Genomic DNA, 20,456 nt, shown 5'->3' with positions numbered 1-20,456 from the left:
CCTGCATCCTTCCCTCACTGGATATCTGCACCTCCCTCCATCCCGGCTCTATGCCTAATAGAGAAGTGTCAGGACTCCACGAGAAAAACGCATATTATACTTCTCTCTTCTTTTCATAGGAATGATTTTCCTTCCTGCAACCTCTTTGTCTTCACTTTGTGAGGAAAGGACCACCTAACTCATCCTGAGGATGCCAGAAACACAGAGGGCTCCCAGGGTCATTAGGGTATCAAGGCACCCAACTCAAGGATGCCCGCAAATCCACCCCCATCACTGTTCCAGAGGCCACCACCAACGATGTTCTTGTGAGTCTTACTCTATCCACACGGGCACCGTTTACTAGTAGTATATGTCAACAGCACCTGGGTGAACAGGGCACCGCACACAGCACGGCTTCTAAGTGGAGGACACGCCCAACTCCTTCTCACTCACACATGTACCTTTCTTACGTCTAACCATCACATCCTGATGGCTCTAATCTCGATTGATCTCTAACGCTACAAAATATCTAGACCCACTGGCCTCCAACTTGCATCTCTTCCCCTTGGGGATCACCTCAACGGCTCTATGCATATCTGGAGAACAATGGGGACCAGGATGCATGATCTTGGCTTCTGTTCTCTGCTACTCCATTAGCAATTATCTTTACCTTACTTACTTTACACATGTTCAAGTTTTTCGGGGTGGAACAGGTAAATCATCAGCAAGATGCGGTTGAGGTCTACGTGGCTTCCACAGCCTTCCGGACTTCTGGGAGGAAGATCACCTGTAGACCCACGCCCATCGCTTAGCCAACGGCCACCGCATCCGATAATCCACTTGCACAGCACTCTACCCACAAAGGCACTCTTTACCCCTAGGCTAGTAAACTGCACCTTTCTGGGCTGGGCACTGCACGCAGCATGGCCTCAATGTGGGGGACATGCTGAGTCTCCTTCCCAATCTATAGCGAAGTTTTCTTCTCTATGCCGACCACACCTTGAGGACTGTACCCAAGAGGTATCCATAGATGTAGACAGTGCTGACCCACTGCCCTCAGACTTGCATTCCACCTCACTGAGAATCTCATCGCCGGTTTTATGAGTACTGGCAGAAAGACGAGGATACCATGGGAAAATCTTCCTCCGATTATCTCTTTTCCTGATAGGAACTGTGTTTCCCTTTGCTAAACTGTGGCTGCCCACACTACTAGGAATATTCGAGCACCGGATTCACCCTCAAAATGCCAGGGATCCTGGTCGCACCCCTGGCCCTCTTCTCGCCATGGCAAGCAACTCAAAGACATGTGCAGCTCTAACACTACAACGGGTCCAAAGGCCACCACAAGTGATATTCCTTGGGAGCCACGCTCTGCCCAGGCAGACAGCGTTAAGCCCAAGTCTGACAGATCATCACCCGTCTGGGCACGGCCCCGCATACAGCGTGCCTTCGCATTGCAAGACTTACCCAGTACTTCTGGCACTTCCAAATAGAGCGTTCACCTCGTTCCCATCACATCATACTGAATACATTGAAGAATTTTCCGTGCATCGAGACACATTGATTTTCCGCCCTGCAACTTGCATCCATCACTCACTGAGGATCTGCTCTTTGGCTCCAAGTTTTCCTCGGAAGAAGATGAAGAGCATCAGAGGACAAGATCCTTCGGGTTCCCTCTTGTTCTATTGGAAAAGTCCAGTTAGCTTCGCTCACCTGTGGGTATTCACACTGCTAGGAACAGACTAATGAAATCGCCATGAGTTTTCCCGAGGTCACGGGGCTGCCAGAGTCCTCATGAATTCACGGCAGCCAGCTCAAGTCAACTGCAGCTCCACCACTACCACCCATCCGAAGGCCAGCCTAAAACTTCTTCTTGTGGAGCGTTACTCTACCTGGCCAGGGACTAATTACTCAAAATACAAGTAATCAGCACCTGTCCGGGCAGGGCACCACACACATCAGGGCTCTCAGTGAAGGATCTCCCCGGTCCCCTTCCCACTCTCGCGAGTAGCTTTGATCTGTCTCCCCATCAAATCCTAACGGCTGCACCCACGATATATCCAGACCCCTAGAAGATAGCAAACCACTGCCTTCCAACCTGCAACCCTCCCTCAGTGGACACCCACACCTACCTCCACCCCACTCTATGCCTACTTGAGAAGTATCAGAACCACGCGAGAATAACGCATATTGTACTTCTCGCTTCTTCTCATAGGAATGATCTTGCTTCCTGCAAACTGTTTGTGTTCACCTTGGGAGGAAAGGACCACTTAACTCATCCTGAGGATGCCAGCCCAACACATGGCTACCACAGTCATTAGGATATCAAGGCAGCCAACTCAAGGACACCTGTAACTCCACCCACATAACTGGTCTAGAGGTCACCACCAACGATGTTCTTGTGAGCCTTACTCTACCTAGACGGCTCGGTTCACTACTACTATACGTGAACAGTACCTGTCCGGGCAGGGCACCGCACACAGCACAGCTTCGAGGTGGAGGACACGCCTACCTCCCTCTCACTCACACATGTACCTTTCTTACTTCTATCCATCACATCCTGATGACTGTACCCAGGCTTGATCCTTACCCATTCAAAATATCTCGACCCACTGTCCTCCACCTTGCATCTCTCCCCCGTGGTGATCTCCTCAGCTGCTCTATGCATTTCTGGAGAACTATGTGAACACAGGAAAAATGATCTTGCTTTCTGTTCTCTGCTACTCTATGAGCAATTATCTTGACCTTATTCACTTTATACATGTTCACGTTTTTCGGGGTGGAACAGGTAAATCATCATCAAGATGCGGTTGAGATCTATGTGGCTTCCAGAGCCTTCCTGACTTCGGGAAGTATGACCACCTGGAGCCCCATGCCCATCGCCCGTCCACAGGCACCACAACCGATACTCCAGTTGCACAGTACTCGGCCCGGAAAGGCACTGTTTACCCCTAGTCTAGGAAACGGCACCTTTCCGGGCTGGGCACTGCACACAGCACGGCCTCAAGGTGGGGGACCTGCTGAGTCTCCTTTCCCATCTGTAGAGAAGTTGGCTTCTCTATGCCGACCACACCTGGAGACTCTACCCAAGATTTATCCATAGACTTAGACAGTGTTTACCCACTGCCCTCAGACTTGCATCCCACCTCTATGAGGATGTCATCAACGGTTCTATGTGTACTGCCACAAGGATGAGGATACCATGAGAAAATCTTCCTCCCTTTATAGCTTTTCCTGATAGGAACTGTGTTTCCCTTTCCTAAACTGTGGGTGCCCCCACTGTTTGGATTATTCGAGCACCGGCGTCATCCTCAAAAGGGCAGGGATCCTGGTCGCTCTCCATTCCCTCTTCTCGCCATGGCAAGCATCTCAACGACACATGCAGCTCCACCACTAGAACGGGTCCAAAGGCCACCACAACTGATGTTCCTTTTGAGCCTCCCCCTAGCCACGCAGACACTGTTTACACCAAGTCTGAGAGACCAGCACGTGTCTGAGCACAGCCCCGCAAACAGTGTGGCTTCGCGTTGCAAGAACGCCCCAGGACTTCTGGCACTTCCAAATGTACCTGGCACCACTCTACCCACCACATCATACTGAATGAATTCAACAATTTTTCCTAAATCGAGACACTTTGATTCACCCCCCTGCAACTTGCACCCATCACTCAATGGGGCCCTCTCTTCTGCTCTAACTTATGCCAGGAGGAGGAGGAGGAGCATCAGAGGACAAGAGCATTCGAGTTCTCTCTTGTTCTACTGGAAAGGCCCGTTAGCTTCTCTCAGCTGGCGGTGTACACATTGCTAGCAAAAGACTAATGAAATCGTGCCGAGATTTCCCGTGATGAGGTGGCTGCCAGAGTCGTCATGACTTCATGGCAAGCAGCTCAAGGTCACCTGCATCTCCACCACTACCACGCGTCCGAAGGCCAGCCTCAAAGTTGTTCTTCCTGAGCATTACTCTACCTGGACAGGAACTAATTCCCCAAAATACATGTAATCAGCACCTGTACAAGTAGGGCACCACACACATCAGGGCTCTCTGTGGAGGATCTCCCCGGTCCCATTCCCACGTTCACGGGGAGCTTTGATCTGTACCCTCATCACATTTTGATGCCTGCACCCACGATATATCCAGACCCCTAGAGGATATCGAACCGCTGCCTTCCAACCTGCATCCTTCCCTCACTGGATATCTGCACCTCCCTCCATCCCGGCTCTATGCCTAATAGAGAAGTGTCAGGACTCCACGAGAAAAACGCATATTATACTTCTCTCTTCTTTTCATAGGAATGATTTTCCTTCCTGCAACCTCTTTGTCTTCACTTTGTGAGGAAAGGACCACCTAACTCATCCTGAGGATGCCAGAAACACAGAGGGCTCCCAGGGTCATTAGGGTATCAAGGCACCCAACTCAAGGATGCCCGCAAATCCACCCCCATCACTGTTCCAGAGGCCACCACCAACGATGTTCTTGTGACTCTTACTCTATCCACACGGGCACCGTTTACTAGTAGTATATGTCAACAGCACCTGGGTGAACAGGGCACCGCACACAGCACGGCTTCTAAGTGGAGGACACGCCCAACTCCTTCTCACTCACACATGTACCTTTCTTACGTCTAACCATCACATCCTGATGGCTCTAATCTCGATTGATCTCTAACGCTACAAAATATCTAGACCCACTGGCCTCCAACTTGCATCTCTTCCCCTTGGGGATCACCTCAACGGCTCTATGCATATCTGGAGAACAATGGGGACCAGGATGCATGATCTTGGCTTCTGTTCTCTGCTACTCCATTAGCAATTATCTTTACCTTACTTACTTTACACATGTTCAAGTTTTTCGGGGTGGAACAGGTAAATCATCAGCAAGATGCGGTTGAGGTCTACGTGGCTTCCACAGCCTTCCGGACTTCTGGGAGGAAGATCACCTGTAGACCCACGCCCATCGCTTAGCCAACGGCCACCGCATCCGATAATCCACTTGCACAGCACTCTACCCACAAAGGCACTCTTTACCCCTAGGCTAGTAAACTGCACCTTTCTGGGCTGGGCACTGCACGCAGCATGGCCTCAATGTGGGGGACATGCTGAGTCTCCTTCCCAATCTATAGCGAAGTTTTCTTCTCTATGCCGACCACACCTTGAGGACTGTACCCAAGAGGTATCCATAGATGTAGACAGTGCTGACCCACTGCCCTCAGACTTGCATTCCACCTCACTGAGAATCTCATCGCCGGTTTTATGAGTACTGGCAGAAAGACGAGGATACCATGGGAAAATCTTCCTCCGATTATCTCTTTTCCTGATAGGAACTGTGTTTCCCTTTGCTAAACTGTGGCTGCCCACACTACTAGGAATATTCGAGCACCGGATTCACCCTCAAAATGCCAGGGATCCTGGTCGCACCCCTGGCCCTCTTCTCGCCATGGCAAGCAACTCAAAGACATGTGCAGCTCTAACACTACAACGGGTCCAAAGGCCACCACAAGTGATATTCCTTGGGAGCCACGCTCTGCCCAGGCAGACAGCGTTAAGCCCAAGTCTGACAGATCATCACCCGTCTGGGCACGGCCCCGCATACAGCGTGCCTTCGCATTGCAAGACTTACCCAGTACTTCTGGCACTTCCAAATAGAGCGTTCACCTCGTTCCCATCACATCATACCGAATACATTGAAGAATTTTCCGTGCATCGAGACACATTGATTTTCCGCCCTGCAACTTGCATCCATCACTCACTGAGGATCTGCTCTTTGGCTCCAAGTTTTCCTCGGAAGAAGATGAAGAGCATCAGAGGACAAGATCCTTCGGGTTCCCTCTTGTTCTATTGGAAAAGTCCAGTTAGCTTCGCTCACCTGTGGGTATTCACACTGCTAGGAACAGACTAATGAAATCGCCATGAGTTTTCCCGAGGTCACGGGGCTGCCAGAGTCCTCATGAATTCACGGCAGCCAGCTCAAGTCAACTGCAGCTCCACCACTACCACCCATCCGAAGGCCAGCCTAAAACTTCTTCTTGTGGAGCGTTACTCTACCTGGCCAGGGACTAATTACTCAAAATACAAGTAATCAGCACCTGTCCGGGCAGGGCACCACACACATCAGGGCTCTCAGTGAAGGATCTCCCCGGTCCCCTTCCCACTCTCGCGAGTAGCTTTGATCTGTCTCCCCATCAAATCCTAACGGCTGCACCCACGATATATCCAGACCCCTAGAAGATAGCAAACCACTGCCTTCCAACCTGCAACCCTCCCTCAGTGGACACCCACACCTACCTCCACCCCACTCTATGCCTACTTGAGAAGTATCAGAACCACGCGAGAATAACGCATATTGTACTTCTCGCTTCTTCTCATAGGAATGATCTTGCTTCCTGCAAACTGTTTGTGTTCACCTTGGGAGGAAAGGACCACTTAACTCATCCTGAGGATGCCAGCCCAACACATGGCTACCACAGTCATTAGGATATCAAGGCAGCCAACTCAAGGACACCTGTAACTCCACCCACATAACTGGTCTAGAGGTCACCACCAACGATGTTCTTGTGAGCCTTACTCTACCTAGACGGCTCGGTTCACTACTACTATACGTGAACAGTACCTGTCCGGGCAGGGCACCGCACACAGCACAGCTTCGAGGTGGAGGACACGCCTACCTCCCTCTCACTCACACATGTACCTTTCTTACTTCTATCCATCACATCCTGATGACTGTACCCAGGCTTGATCCTTACCCATTCAAAATATCTCGACCCACTGTCCTCCACCTTGCATCTCTCCCCCGTGGTGATCTCCTCAGCTGCTCTATGCATTTCTGGAGAACTATGTGAACACAGGAAAAATGATCTTGCTTTCTGTTCTCTGCTACTCTATGAGCAATTATCTTGACCTTATTCACTTTATACATGTTCACGTTTTTCGGGGTGGAACAGGTAAATCATCATCAAGATGCGGTTGAGATCTATGTGGCTTCCAGAGCCTTCCTGACTTCGGGAAGTATGACCACCTGGAGCCCCATGCCCATCGCCCGTCCACAGGCACCACAACCGATACTCCAGTTGCACAGTACTCGGCCCGGAAAGGCACTGTTTACCCCTAGTCTAGGAAACGGCACCTTTCCGGGCTGGGCACTGCACACAGCACGGCCTCAAGGTGGGGGACCTGCTGAGTCTCCTTTCCCATCTGTAGAGAAGTTGGCTTCTCTATGCCGACCACACCTGGAGACTCTACCCAAGATTTATCCATAGACTTAGACAGTGTTTACCCACTGCCCTCAGACTTGCATCCCACCTCTATGAGGATGTCATCAACGGTTCTATGTGTACTGCCACAAGGATGAGGATACCATGAGAAAATCTTCCTCCCTTTATAGCTTTTCCTGATAGGAACTGTGTTTCCCTTTCCTAAACTGTGGGTGCCCCCACTGTTTGGATTATTCGAGCACCGGTGTCATCCTCAAAAGGGCAGGGATCCTGGTCGCTCTCCATTCCCTCTTCTCGCCATGGCAAGCATCTCAACGACACATGCAGCTCCACCACTAGAACGGGTCCAAAGGCCACCACAACTGATGTTCCTTTTGAGCCTCCCCCTAGCCACGCAGACACTGTTTACACCAAGTCTGAGAGACCAGCACGTGTCTGAGCACAGCCCCGCAAACAGTGTGGCTTCGCGTTGCAAGAACGCCCCAGGACTTCTGGCACTTCCAAATGTACCTGGCACCACTCTACCCACCACATCATACTGAATGAATTCAACAATTTTTCCTAAATCGAGACACTTTGATTCACCCCCCTGCAACTTGCACCCATCACTCAATGGGGCCCTCTCTTCTGCTCTAACTTATGCCAGGAGGAGGAGGAGGAGCATCAGAGGACAAGAGCATTCGAGTTCTCTCTTGTTCTACTGGAAAGGCCCGTTAGCTTCTCTCAGCTGGCGGTGTACACATTGCTAGCAAAAGACTAATGAAATCGTGCCGAGATTTCCCGTGATGAGGTGGCTGCCAGAGTCGTCATGACTTCATGGCAAGCAGCTCAAGGTCACCTGCATCTCCACCACTACCACGCGTCCGAAGGCCAGCCTCAAAGTTGTTCTTCCTGAGCATTACTCTACCTGGACAGGAACTAATTCCCCAAAATACATGTAATCAGCACCTGTACAAGTAGGGCACCACACACATCAGGGCTCTCTGTGGAGGATCTCCCCGGTCCCATTCCCACGTTCACGGGGAGCTTTGATCTGTACCCTCATCACATTTTGATGCCTGCACCCACGATATATCCAGACCCCTAGAGGATATCGAACCGCTGCCTTCCAACCTGCATCCTTCCCTCACTGGATATCTGCACCTCCCTCCATCCCGGCTCTATGCCTAATAGAGAAGTGTCAGGACTCCACGAGAAAAACGCATATTATACTTCTCTCTTCTTTTCATAGGAATGATTTTCCTTCCTGCAACCTCTTTGTCTTCACTTTGTGAGGAAAGGACCACCTAACTCATCCTGAGGATGCCAGAAACACAGAGGGCTCCCAGGGTCATTAGGGTATCAAGGCACCCAACTCAAGGATGCCCGCAAATCCACCCCCATCACTGTTCCAGAGGCCACCACCAACGATGTTCTTGTGACTCTTACTCTATCCACACGGGCACCGTTTACTAGTAGTATATGTCAACAGCACCTGGGTGAACAGGGCACCGCACACAGCACGGCTTCTAAGTGGAGGACACGCCCAACTCCTTCTCACTCACACATGTACCTTTCTTACGTCTAACCATCACATCCTGATGGCTCTAATCTCGATTGATCTCTAACGCTACAAAATATCTAGACCCACTGGCCTCCAACTTGCATCTCTTCCCCTTGGGGATCACCTCAACGGCTCTATGCATATCTGGAGAACAATGGGGACCAGGATGCATGATCTTGGCTTCTGTTCTCTGCTACTCCATTAGCAATTATCTTTACCTTACTTACTTTACACATGTTCAAGTTTTTCGGGGTGGAACAGGTAAATCATCAGCAAGATGCGGTTGAGGTCTACGTGGCTTCCACAGCCTTCCGGACTTCTGGGAGGAAGATCACCTGTAGACCCACGCCCATCGCTTAGCCAACGGCCACCGCATCCGATAATCCACTTGCACAGCACTCTACCCACAAAGGCACTCTTTACCCCTAGGCTAGTAAACTGCACCTTTCTGGGCTGGGCACTGCACGCAGCATGGCCTCAATGTGGGGGACATGCTGAGTCTCCTTCCCAATCTATAGCGAAGTTTTCTTCTCTATGCCGACCACACCTTGAGGACTGTACCCAAGAGGTATCCATAGATGTAGACAGTGCTGACCCACTGCCCTCAGACTTGCATTCCACCTCACTGAGAATCTCATCGCCGGTTTTATGAGTACTGGCAGAAAGACGAGGATACCATGGGAAAATCTTCCTCCGATTATCTCTTTTCCTGATAGGAACTGTGTTTCCCTTTGCTAAACTGTGGCTGCCCACACTACTAGGAATATTCGAGCACCGGATTCACCCTCAAAATGCCAGGGATCCTGGTCGCACCCCTGGCCCTCTTCTCGCCATGGCAAGCAACTCAAAGACATGTGCAGCTCTAACACTACAACGGGTCCAAAGGCCACCACAAGTGATATTCCTTGGGAGCCACGCTCTGCCCAGGCAGACAGCGTTAAGCCCAAGTCTGACAGATCATCACCCGTCTGGGCACGGCCCCGCATACAGCGTGCCTTCGCATTGCAAGACTTACCCAGTACTTCTGGCACTTCCAAATAGAGCGTTCACCTCGTTCCCATCACATCATACCGAATACATTGAAGAATTTTCCGTGCATCGAGACACATTGATTTTCCGCCCTGCAACTTGCATCCATCACTCACTGAGGATCTGCTCTTTGGCTCCAAGTTTTCCTCGGAAGAAGATGAAGAGCATCAGAGGACAAGATCCTTCGGGTTCCCTCTTGTTCTATTGGAAAAGTCCAGTTAGCTTCGCTCACCTGTGGGTATTCACACTGCTAGGAACAGACTAATGAAATCGCCATGAGTTTTCCCGAGGTCACGGGGCTGCCAGAGTCCTCATGAATTCACGGCAGCCAGCTCAAGTCAACTGCAGCTCCACCACTACCACCCATCCGAAGGCCAGCCTAAAACTTCTTCTTGTGGAGCGTTACTCTACCTGGCCAGGGACTAATTACTCAAAATACAAGTAATCAGCACCTGTCCGGGCAGGGCACCACACACATCAGGGCTCTCAGTGAAGGATCTCCCCGGTCCCCTTCCCACTCTCGCGAGTAGCTTTGATCTGTCTCCCCATCAAATCCTAACGGCTGCACCCACGATATATCCAGACCCCTAGAAGATAGCAAACCACTGCCTTCCAACCTGCAACCCTCCCTCAGTGGACACCCACACCTACCTCCACCCCACTCTATGCCTACTTGAGAAGTATCAGAACCACGCGAGAATAACGCATATTGTACTTCTCGCTTCTTCTCATAGGAATGATCTTGCTTCCTGCAAACTGTTTGTGTTCACCTTGGGAGGAAAGGACCACTTAACTCATCCTGAGGATGCCAGCCCAACACATGGCTACCACAGTCATTAGGATATCAAGGCAGCCAACTCAAGGACACCTGTAACTCCACCCACATAACTGGTCTAGAGGTCACCACCAACGATGTTCTTGTGAGCCTTACTCTACCTAGACGGCTCGGTTCACTACTACTATACGTGAACAGTACCTGTCCGGGCAGGGCACCGCACACAGCACAGCTTCGAGGTGGAGGACACGCCTACCTCCCTCTCACTCACACATGTACCTTTCTTACTTCTATCCATCACATCCTGATGACTGTACCCAGGCTTGATCCTTACCCCTTCAAAATATCTCGACCCACTGTCCTCCACCTTGCATCTCTCCCCCGTGGTGATCTCCTCAGCTGCTCTATGCATTTCTGGAGAACTATGTGAACACAGGAAAAATGATCTTGCTTTCTGTTCTCTGCTACTCTATGAGCAATTATCTTGACCTTATTCACTTTATACATGTTCACGTTTTTCGGGGTGGAACAGGTAAATCATCATCAAGATGCGGTTGAGATCTATGTGGCTTCCAGAGCCTTCCTGACTTCGGGAAGTATGACCACCTGGAGCCCCATGCCCATCGCCCGTCCACAGGCACCACAACCGATACTCCAGTTGCACAGTACTCGGCCCGGAAAGGCACTGTTTACCCCTAGTCTAGGAAACGGCACCTTTCCGGGCTGGGCACTGCACACAGCACGGCCTCAAGGTGGGGGACCTGCTGAGTCTCCTTTCCCATCTGTAGAGAAGTTGGCTTCTCTATGCCGACCACACCTGGAGACTCTACCCAAGATTTATCCATAGACTTAGACGGTGTTTACCCACTGCCCTCAGACTTGCATCCCACCTCTATGAGGATGTCATCAACGGTTCTATGTGTACTGCCACAAGGATGAGGATACCATGAGAAAATCTTCCTCCCTTTATAGCTTTTCCTGATAGGAACTGTGTTTCCCTTTCCTAAACTGTGGGTGCCCCCACTGTTTGGATTATTCGAGCACCGGTGTCATCCTCAAAAGGGCAGGGATCCTGGTCGCTCTCCATTCCCTCTTCTCGCCATGGCAAGCATCTCAACGACACATGCAGCTCCACCACTAGAACGGGTCCAAAGGCCACCACAACTGATGTTCCTTTTGAGCCTCCCCCTAGCCACGCAGACACTGTTTACACCAAGTCTGAGAGACCAGCACGTGTCTGAGCACAGCCCCGCAAACAGTGTGGCTTCGCGTTGCAAGAACGCCCCAGGACTTCTGGCACTTCCAAATGTACCTGGCACCACTCTACCCACCACATCATACTGAATGAATTCAACAATTTTTCCTAAATCGAGACACTTTGATTCACCCCCCTGCAACTTGCACCCATCACTCAATGGGGCCCTCTCTTCTGCTCTAACTTATGCCAGGAGGAGGAGGAGGAGCATCAGAGGACAAGAGCATTCGAGTTCTCTCTTGTTCTACTGGAAAGGCCCGTTAGCTTCTCTCAGCTGGCGGTGTACACATTGCTAGCAAAAGACTAATGAAATCGTGCCGAGATTTCCCGTGATGAGGTGGCTGCCAGAGTCGTCATGACTTCATGGCAAGCAGCTCAAGGTCACCTGCATCTCCACCACTACCACGCGTCCGAAGGCCAGCCTCAAAGTTGTTCTTCCTGAGCATTACTCTACCTGGACAGGAACTAATTCCCCAAAATACATGTAATCAGCACCTGTACAAGTAGGGCACCACACACATCAGGGCTCTCTGTGGAGGATCTCCCCGGTCCCATTCCCACGTTCACGGGGAGCTTTGATCTGTACCCTCATCACATTTTGATGCCTGCACCCACGATATATCCAGACCCCTAGAGGATATCGAACCGCTGCCTTCCAACCTGCATCCTTCCCTCACTGGATATCTGCACCTCCCTCCATCCCGGCTCTATGCCTAATAGAGAAGTGTCAGGACTCCACGAGAAAAACGCATATTATACTTCTCTCTTCTTTTCATAGGAATGATTTTCCTTCCTGCAACCTCTTTGTCTTCACTTTGTGAGGAAAGGACCACCTAACTCATCCTGAGGATGCCAGAAACACAGAGGGCTCCCAGGGTCATTAGGGTATCAAGGCACCCAACTCAAGGATGCCCGCAAATCCACCCCCATCACTGTTCCAGAGGCCACCACCAACGATGTTCTTGTGACTCTTACTCTATCCACACGGGCACCGTTTACTAGTAGTATATGTCAACAGCACCTGGGTGAACAGGGCACCGCACACAGCACGGCTTCTAAGTGGAGGACACGCCCAACTCCTTCTCACTCACACATGTACCTTTCTTACGTCTAACCATCACATCCTGATGGCTCTAATCTCGATTGATCTCTAACGCTACAAAATATCTAGACCCACTGGCCTCCAACTTGCATCTCTTCCCCTTGGGGATCACCTCAACGGCTCTATGCATATCTGGAGAACAATGGGGACCAGGATGCATGATCTTGGCTTCTGTTCTCTGCTACTCCATTAGCAATTATCTTTACCTTACTTACTTTACACATGTTCAAGTTTTTCGGGGTGGAACAGGTAAATCATCAGCAAGATGCGGTTGAGGTCTACGTGGCTTCCACAGCCTTCCGGACTTCTGGGAGGAAGATCACCTGTAGACCCACGCCCATCGCTTAGCCAACGGCCACCGCATCCGATAATCCACTTGCACAGCACTCTACCCACAAAGGCACTCTTTACCCCTAGGCTAGTAAACTGCACCTTTCTGGGCTGGGCACTGCACGCAGCATGGCCTCAATGTGGGGGACATGCTGAGTCTCCTTCCCAATCTATAGCGAAGTTTTCTTCTCTATGCCGACCACACCTTGAGGACTGTACCCAAGAGGTATCCATAGATGTAGACAGTGCTGACCCACTGCCCTCAGACTTGCATTCCACCTCACTGAGAATCTCATCGCCGGTTTTATGAGTACTGGCAGAAAGACGAGGATACCATGGGAAAATCTTCCTCCGATTATCTCTTTTCCTGATAGGAACTGTGTTTCCCTTTGCTAAACTGTGGCTGCCCACACTACTAGGAATATTCGAGCACCGGATTCACCCTCAAAATGCCAGGGATCCTGGTCGCACCCCTGGCCCTCTTCTCGCCATGGCAAGCAACTCAAAGACATGTGCAGCTCTAACACTACAACGGGTCCAAAGGCCACCACAAGTGATATTCCTTGGGAGCCACGCTCTGCCCAGGCAGACAGCGTTAAGCCCAAGTCTGACAGATCATCACCCGTCTGGGCACGGCCCCGCATACAGCGTGCCTTCGCATTGCAAGACTTACCCAGTACTTCTGGCACTTCCAAATAGAGCGTTCACCTCGTTCCCATCACATCATACCGAATACATTGAAGAATTTTCCGTGCATCGAGACACATTGATTTTCCGCCCTGCAACTTGCATCCATCACTCACTGAGGATCTGCTCTTTGGCTCCAAGTTTTCCTCGGAAGAAGATGAAGAGCATCAGAGGACAAGATCCTTCGGGTTCCCTCTTGTTCTATTGGAAAAGTCCAGTTAGCTTCGCTCACCTGTGGGTATTCACACTGCTAGGAACAGACTAATGAAATCGCCATGAGTTTTCCCGAGGTCACGGGGCTGCCAGAGTCCTCATGAATTCACGGCAGCCAGCTCAAGTCAACTGCAGCTCCACCACTACCACCCATCCGAAGGCCAGCCTAAAACTTCTTCTTGTGGAGCGTTACTCTACCTGGCCAGGGACTAATTACTCAAAATACAAGTAATCAGCACCTGTCCGGGCAGGGCACCACACACATCAGGGCTCTCAGTGAAGGATCTCCCCGGTCCCCTTCCCACTCTCGCGAGTAGCTTTGATCTGTCTCCCCATCAAATCCTAACGGCTGCACCCACGATATATCCAGACCCCTAGAAGATAGCAAACCACTGCCTTCCAACCTGCAACCCTCCCTCAGTGGACACCCACACCTACCTCCACCCCACTCTATGCCTACTTGAGAAGTATCAGAACCACGCGAGAATAACGCATATTGTACTTCTCGCTTCTTCTCATAGGAATGATCTTGCTTCCTGCAAACTGTTTGTGTTCACCTTGGGAGGAAAGGACCACTTAACTCATCCTGAGGATGCCAGCCCAACACATGGCTACCACAGTCATTAGGATATCAAGGCAGCCAACTCAAGGACACCTGTAACTCCACCCACATAACTGGTCTAGAGGTCACCACCAACGATGTTCTTGTGAGCCTTACTCTACCTAGACGGCTCGGTTCACTACTACTATACGTGAACAGTACCTGTCCGGGCAGGGCACCGCACACAGCACAGCTTCGAGGTGGAGGACACGCCTACCTCCCTCTCACTCACACATGTACCTTTCTTACTTCTATCCATCACATCCTGATGACTGTACCCAGGCTTGATCCTTACCCCTTCAAAATATCTCGACCCACTGTCCTCCACCTTGCATCTCTCCCCCGTGGTGATCTCCTCAGCTGCTCTATGCATTTCTGGAGAACTATGTGAACACAGGAAAAATGATCTTGCTTTCTGTTCTCTGCTACTCTATGAGCAATTATCTTGACCTTATTCACTTTATACATGTTCACGTTTTTCGGGGTGGAACAGGTAAATCATCATCAAGATGCGGTTGAGATCTATGTGGCTTCCAGAGCCTTCCTGACTTCGGGAAGTATGACCACCTGGAGCCCCATGCCCATCGCCCGTCCACAGGCACCACAACCGATACTCCAGTTGCACAGTACTCGGCCCGGAAAGGCACTGTTTACCCCTAGTCTAGGAAACGGCACCTTTCCGGGCTGGGCACTGCACACAGCACGGCCTCAAGGTGGGGGACCTGCTGAGTCTCCTTTCCCATCTGTAGAGAAGTTGGCTTCTCTATGCCGACCACACCTGGAGACTCTACCCAAGATTTATCCATAGACTTAGACGGTGTTTACCCACTGCCCTCAGACTTGCATCCCACCTCTATGAGGATGTCATCAACGGTTCTATGTGTACTGCCACAAGGATGAGGATACCATGAGAAAATCTTCCTCCCTTTATAGCTTTTCCTGATAGGAACTGTGTTTCCCTTTCCTAAACTGTGGGTGCCCCCACTGTTTGGATTATTCGAGCACCGGTGTCATCCTCAAAAGGGCAGGGATCCTGGTCGCTCTCCATTCCCTCTTCTCGCCATGGCAAGCATCTCAACGACACATGCAGCTCCACCACTAGAACGGGTCCAAAGGCCACCACAACTGATGTTCCTTTTGAGCCTCCCCCTAGCCACGCAGACACTGTTTACACCAAGTCTGAGAGACCAGCACGTGTCTGAGCACAGCCCCGCAAACAGTGTGGCTTCGCGTTGCAAGAACGCCCCAGGACTTCTGGCACTTCCAAATGTACCTGGCACCACTCTACCCACCACATCATACTGAATGAATTCAACAATTTTTCCTAAATCGAGACACTTTGATTCACCCCCCTGCAACTTGCACCCATCACTCAATGGGGCCCTCTCTTCTGCTCTAACTTATGCCAGGAGGAGGAGGAGGAGCATCAGAGGACAAGAGCATTCGAGTTCTCTCTTGTTCTACTGGAAAGGCCCGTTAGCTTCTCTCAGCTGGCGGTGTACACATTGCTAGCAAAAGACTAATGAAATCGTGCCGAGATTTCCCGTGATGAGGTGGCTGCCAGAGTCGTCATGACTTCATGGCAAGCAGCTCAAGGTCACCTGCATCTCCACCACTACCACGCGTCCGAAGGCCAGCCTCAAAGTTGTTCTTCCTGAGCATTACTCTACCTGGACAGGAACTAATTCCCCAAAATACATGTAATCAGCACCTGTACAAGTAGGGCACCACACACATCAGGGCTCTCTGTGGAGGATCTCCCCGGTCCCATTCCCACGTTCACGGGGAGCTTTGATCTGTACCCTCATCACATTTTGATGCCTGCACCCACGATATATCCAGACCCCTAGAGGATATCGAACCGCTGCCTTCCAACCTGCATCCTTCCCTCACTGGATATCTGCACCTCCCTCCATCCCGGCTCTATGCCTAATAGAGAAGTGTCAGGACTCCACGAGAAAAACGCATATTATACTTCTCTCTTCTTTTCATAGGAATGATTTTCCTTCCTGCAACCTCTTTGTCTTCACTTTGTGAGGAAAGGACCACCTAACTCATCCTGAGGATGCCAGAAACACAGAGGGCTCCCAGGGTCATTAGGGTATCAAGGCACCCAACTCAAGGATGCCCGCAAATCCACCCCCATCACTGTTCCAGAGGCCACCACCAACGATGTTCTTGTGACTCTTACTCTATCCACACGGGCACCGTTTACTAGTAGTATATGTCAACAGCACCTGGGTGAACAGGGCACCGCACACAGCACGGCTTCTAAGTGGAGGACACGCCCAACTCCTTCTCACTCACACATGTACCTTTCTTACGTCTAACCATCACATCCTGATGGCTCTAATCTCGATTGATCTCTAACGCTACAAAATATCTAGACCCACTGGCCTCCAACTTGCATCTCTTCCCCTTGGGGATCACCTCAACGGCTCTATGCATATCTGGAGAACAATGGGGACCAGGATGCATGATCTTGGCTTCTGTTCTCTGCTACTCCATTAGCAATTATCTTTACCTTACTTACTTTACACATGTTCAAGTTTTTCGGGGTGGAACAGGTAAATCATCAGCAAGATGCGGTTGAGGTCTACGTGGCTTCCACAGCCTTCCGGACTTCTGGGAGGAAGATCACCTGTAGACCCACGCCCATCGCTTAGCCAACGGCCACCGCATCCGATAATCCACTTGCACAGCACTCTACCCACAAAGGCACTCTTTACCCCTAGGCTAGTAAACTGCACCTTTCTGGGCTGGGCACTGCACGCAGCATGGCCTCAATGTGGGGGACATGCTGAGTCTCCTTCCCAATCTATAGCGAAGTTTTCTTCTCTATGCCGACCACACCTTGAGGACTGTACCCAAGAGGTATCCATAGATGTAGACAGTGCTGACCCACTGCCCTCAGACTTGCATTCCACCTCACTGAGAATCTCATCGCCGGTTTTATGAGTACTGGCAGAAAGACGAGGATACCATGGGAAAATCTTCCTCCGATTATCTCTTTTCCTGATAGGAACTGTGTTTCCCTTTGCTAAACTGTGGCTGCCCACACTACTAGGAATATTCGAGCACCGGATTCACCCTCAAAATGCCAGGGATCCTGGTCGCACCCCTGGCCCTCTTCTCGCCATGGCAAGCAACTCAAAGACATGTGCAGCTCTAACACTACAACGGGTCCAAAGGCCACCACAAGTGATATTCCTTGGGAGCCACGCTCTGCCCAGGCAGACAGCGTTAAGCCCAAGTCTGACAGATCATCACCCGTCTGGGCACGGCCCCGCATACAGCGTGCCTTCGCATTGCAAGACTTACCCAGTACTTCTGGCACTTCCAAATAGAGCGTTCACCTCGTTCCCATCACATCATACCGAATACATTGAAGAATTTTCCGTGCATCGAGACACATTGATTTTCCGCCCTGCAACTTGCATCCATCACTCACTGAGGATCTGCTCTTTGGCTCCAAGTTTTCCTCGGAAGAAGATGAAGAGCATCAGAGGACAAGATCCTTCGGGTTCCCTCTTGTTCTATTGGAAAAGTCCAGTTAGCTTCGCTCACCTGTGGGTATTCACACTGCTAGGAACAGACTAATGAAATCGCCATGAGTTTTCCCGAGGTCACGGGGCTGCCAGAGTCCTCATGAATTCACGGCAGCCAGCTCAAGTCAACTGCAGCTCCACCACTACCACCCATCCGAAGGCCAGCCTAAAACTTCTTCTTGTGGAGCGTTACTCTACCTGGCCAGGGACTAATTACTCAAAATACAAGTAATCAGCACCTGTCCGGGCAGGGCACCACACACATCAGGGCTCTCAGTGAAGGATCTCCCCGGTCCCCTTCCCACTCTCGCGAGTAGCTTTGATCTGTCTCCCCATCAAATCCTAACGGCTGCACCCACGATATATCCAGACCCCTAGAAGATAGCAAACCACTGCCTTCCAACCTGCAACCCTCCCTCAGTGGACACCCACACCTACCTCCACCCCACTCTATGCCTACTTGAGAAGTATCAGAACCACGCGAGAATAACGCATATTGTACTTCTCGCTTCTTCTCATAGGAATGATCTTGCTTCCTGCAAACTGTTTGTGTTCACCTTGGGAGGAAAGGACCACTTAACTCATCCTGAGGATGCCAGCCCAACACATGGCTACCACAGTCATTAGGATATCAAGGCAGCCAACTCAAGGACACCTGTAACTCCACCCACATAACTGGTCTAGAGGTCACCACCAACGATGTTCTTGTGAGCCTTACTCTACCTAGACGGCTCGGTTCACTACTACTATACGTGAACAGTACCTGTCCGGGCAGGGCACCGCACACAGCACAGCTTCGAGGTGGAGGACACGCCTACCTCCCTCTCACTCACACATGTACCTTTCTTACTTCTATCCATCACATCCTGATGACTGTACCCAGGCTTGATCCTTACCCCTTCAAAATATCTCGACCCACTGTCCTCCACCTTGCATCTCTCCCCCGTGGTGATCTCCTCAGCTGCTCTATGCATTTCTGGAGAACTATGTGAACACAGGAAAAATGATCTTGCTTTCTGTTCTCTGCTACTCTATGAGCAATTATCTTGACCTTATTCACTTTATACATGTTCACGTTTTTCGGGGTGGAACAGGTAAATCATCATCAAGATGCGGTTGAGATCTATGTGGCTTCCAGAGCCTTCCTGACTTCGGGAAGTATGACCACCTGGAGCCCCATGCCCATCGCCCGTCCACAGGCACCACAACCGATACTCCAGTTGCACAGTACTCGGCCCGGAAAGGCACTGTTTACCCCTAGTCTAGGAAACGGCACCTTTCCGGGCTGGGCACTGCACACAGCACGGCCTCAAGGTGGGGGACCTGCTGAGTCTCCTTTCCCATCTGTAGAGAAGTTGGCTTCTCTATGCCGACCACACCTGGAGACTCTACCCAAGATTTATCCATAGACTTAGACGGTGTTTACCCACTGCCCTCAGACTTGCATCCCACCTCTATGAGGATGTCATCAACGGTTCTATGTGTACTGCCACAAGGATGAGGATACCATGAGAAAATCTTCCTCCCTTTATAGCTTTTCCTGATAGGAACTGTGTTTCCCTTTCCTAAACTGTGGGTGCCCCCACTGTTTGGATTATTCGAGCACCGGCGTCATCCTCAAAAGGGCAGGGATCCTGGTCGCTCTCCATTCCCTCTTCTCGCCATGGCAAGCATCTCAACGACACATGCAGCTCCACCACTAGAACGGGTCCAAAGGCCACCACAACTGATGTTCCTTTTGAGCCTCCCCCTAGCCACGCAGACACTGTTTACACCAAGTCTGAGAGACCAGCACGTGTCTGAGCACAGCCCCGCAAACAGTGTGGCTTCGCGTTGCAAGAACGCCCCAGGACTTCTGGCACTTCCAAATGTACCTGGCACCACTCTACCCACCACATCATACTGAATGAATTCAACAATTTTTCCTAAATCGAGACACTTTGATTCACCCCCCTGCAACTTGCACCCATCACTCAATGGGGCCCTCTCTTCTGCTCTAACTTATGCCAGGAGGAGGAGGAGGAGCATCAGAGGACAAGAGCATTCGAGTTCTCTCTTGTTCTACTGGAAAGGCCCGTTAGCTTCTCTCAGCTGGCGGTGTACACATTGCTAGCAAAAGACTAATGAAATCGTGCCGAGATTTCCCGTGATGAGGTGGCTGCCAGAGTCGTCATGACTTCATGGCAA

The sequence above is a fragment of the Balaenoptera ricei genome, chromosome X (genome assembly GCF_028023285.1).
Source record: "Balaenoptera ricei isolate mBalRic1 chromosome X, mBalRic1.hap2, whole genome shotgun sequence".
Classification (NCBI taxonomy): domain Eukaryota; kingdom Metazoa; phylum Chordata; class Mammalia; order Artiodactyla; family Balaenopteridae; genus Balaenoptera; species Balaenoptera ricei.
This window is presented reverse-complemented; position numbering follows the sequence as displayed.